Genomic DNA, 3,531 nt, shown 5'->3' on the forward strand with positions numbered 1-3,531 from the left:
TCCGAAGAGGCCGGCCGGTGTGGCCGAGCGGTTCTAGGCGCTACAGTCTAGAACCGCGCGAGCGCTACGGTCGCAGGTTCGAATCCTGCCTCGGGCATGGATGTGTGTGATGTCCTTAGGTTAGTTAGGTTTAAGTAGTTCTAACTTCTAGAAAATAAGTCCCATAGTGCTGAGAGCCATTTGAACCATTTGAACTTCGAAGAGGAAACAAAGGGCAATCCTTGGAGTGACGTCACATCACCTCGACTCCAAAGAAAAATTCCAAAGCTGCAGCCTCAGCCGCTAAAATCATGTCAACGGTCTTCTGGAACTCTTAATGGGTTATTCTGTTCGACGTCCTGCCTCATGGTGCATCGATCAACTCTGGAGTGTGTTATCCTAATCCTAAGAAAGTGATGAAACGACTTCAGCATGTTCGTCACCACAAAAATAAAAACGAACTTCTCCTTCTCCATGACAACGCACAGTTTCACACAAATCTGAGCACCCGAGAGCAGCTCACAAAACTTCACTGGACCGTTCTTCGTTGTCCACCCTGCAGCCCGGATCCGACACCTTCCGACTTTCACCTGTTTGGGCCTATGAAGGACGCACTCTGTAGCAAGCAGGCGTCGACCATTGGAGTGGTACCGTGTGGGCATAAAGGTCCCCCCAGTGATGCGCCGTAAGGGCGTCGCATTGAATGGAGATTACGTTGAAAAATAGAGTATTGTAGCCAAAAGACTGGGGAATAACATGGTGTACTAGAATCCGGAATAAAACCGACAGTCGTTCAGAAAAAAAGTGTTGCATTACTTACCCAAAGCCCCTCGTAAAAGACATACCTCCTAAAAGATAAAAATCGGCTGGTTCTTTTCAAAAGAAAGACCGCAAGTCTATCCGTAAGATAGTATCTACCAAAGTTTTCGATCTTCATTCCGGTAGATATAGTCTTGCGAAATGGAATGTATCTTTTCGAAGCACCCAGTATCTGTATGTGTCCGACTCCCGGCTGAGTGGTCAGTATATCTTGATTCTCATACGGATTCTCGGTACGGTGAGGGATTTTTCCTTTGTGATAGGTCTGAACAAGTCTGCACTCAGCCTCGCGATGTCAATTGAGGAGCTGCTTGAATGAGAAATAGCGGATCCAAGGCATGAAAAGTCGACAACGGCCGCGAGAGCAGCGTGCTGATCCCATGCCACTTCAAACCGCATCCAAATGACGCCACTGCCACATGACATGGTCGCCCGGTCCCAACTGGCCCATGACGGCCAGATGCAGAGCTTTGCTTTGTTTATGTACCAAATACGGCAAATATAATCATACCTGAAATTAAACCAGTTAAAGACCCCATTGAAAGGTCTCTGTTGGGTTCCTTTCATGTTAATTTCTAAAATCTGTTGCCATTTACGGCATAAATTCCTCTTCTAAATTTACTGTGGCGTTTCTGATTATCTGGGAGGAGACTGAGTAGTGGAACGTGCTACTTTTACACATAAACAAGAACGATCTGTCACACTACTACACTTTAAAACACAGTTTACATGTAATTCATGTCACACAGTCTCATACGGAACCTACATCCGCTTTCTTTCATATACTGTATGTGATAAGATACTGTCATCCCCCTTCCCTTCTGTGTGAGAGGATGAATGAGCAAATGTATTTCTAGTTGCATGCTTGAGGGTAGCAGACAAGCCTGTCTGCTAGAGAACAGTAGGACCAACGTCGGAACAGATAGCTACGCTTTCTAAAAGCAGAGAGGTTTCTATTCTTAGTATGGTCCTGTCCGTCCCTTGTCATGTTGGTATAGGAAGCTGCCCCTCTGGCCACTTCGGTTTGTATTTGTGAGCCACCCTCAGGAAGGGACTAGTCAGTCTGTCCGTGGCGAGCGTCTGAAGTGGTAAGATCTCCGGCTAAGCGCGTCTCTGCTAAGTCCGTAGGACAATGGATGTCTTAAGTTCAGCCTAACTGAAAATTTAATCACCTTTATTTCAGGTTTAGCTCTAAAATATCTAATGTTATCTTAAATTGCAACGCAGTGTAATTAGCGTGTGAAGTTCAGAATATCTTCCGGTAGTTGCTTTGTTACTACTTTGTGAGTAAAGTGGAACCACGTGTTGATCAGTAACTCTAAGATTATCAATCTTAAATGCGAATGTGCGTGACATTATAACGTCTCGTCTTGACAATATTTTTCAATATAGCAACTTTTCTTTATGTTCAACCCACGTGGGGTGTACTTTGTGAGACCAGTACCACGTGCTTATACAATTGTTTGACCCATCAGGTTAATTGTAAGACGTTAGTAACCATTTCGAGGTTTTTCTTTTGTAAATTGCTTTTCGATCTAATTTATTTTAATTATCAAAATTATTTTGGAGTTACACTCTTTGTGTAAACCAAGTTGACCACGTGAAGCATGTGGTGTAAGCATCAAATAGCCCTCAGCTATTCCTTTCGGGAAGATTTCACAGAAAGTTATACCAATGTGTGGTAATTTCATGACGGACAGGATTGCGCTACGAACGTAACTTCTTTGGGTGAAAATTGAATCGGTTGGTTGTGGTTAATTTCCTCTTGCATATGTTTCAACGTTCTTCGTGTGTTATTTTATGAATGCAGTGTTGTATGCAGTCTCCTAATCTTTGATGTGTTCCGTAAGATTACAAACTCACATTTTCAGAGTGCTAAATAAGGCACCAGCTTAGTTATGACTCACGTTTAATATGCTGAAATTTCAATGATCAATGTTACAATAAATTTCCAAATATAAACTGATTTATTTCTTTTTATTTAAATTCTCTTTTATATATATATCACTGGATGTCGTATGACTATTAAGAGATTATAATTAATGTTAGTCTGGTTGGGAATTTGGTAAGCTAGACTGGATACCTGGTGAAACAGTTGCTCAGTAATGCAAGGTTGACTTCCCCAGACAGCTCACAGCTTTTAAACCGCTTTTATTGTCTATCAGCACCGCTTTTATAGCAAATTAAAACCGACAACGTTACACCATTATCTACGTCCATTACTATCACTGAAATACTATCGATAATGGATCTACTACATCATAGAAAAATACATAGAAGACACAGGTGTCTACATGTGACTCACAGTGTATTTAGTTTCTTATTCGCGCTCATCTTGCCTGCATATGACAAAAATTATTATTTTCTCATGAGTCAGTAACTTTATGTTGATGCTGTAGACACGAAAAAGCATCATAATCAGTTCCTAAAATCTAACTGTGCGTCGTCTCAGAGGTTTAATTCCACCATCGGGCGGCAATATCCGTTTATAGTTCAGCAACGTTAGTGCCAGGAAAACAATAATGTCGAATATTTTGCAGGTTTTGGACGTTAAGTAGACTGTATAACCTGTAATTCTTCTGCACTTTCACTGAGAATAGCCCTGTGATTAGGGAATCGTATCGTTGATATCCTTTCGCCATGAAATCCCGTTCTTAATCCTTTCTGTTGTTTCCACCACTGATTCTTTGATGCATAGATTGAATATCAGAGCCGAAAGACGTCATCCCTTTT

Source organism: Schistocerca cancellata, chromosome 3 (assembly GCF_023864275.1).
Source record: "Schistocerca cancellata isolate TAMUIC-IGC-003103 chromosome 3, iqSchCanc2.1, whole genome shotgun sequence".
Classification (NCBI taxonomy): Eukaryota; Metazoa; Arthropoda; class Insecta; order Orthoptera; family Acrididae; genus Schistocerca; species Schistocerca cancellata.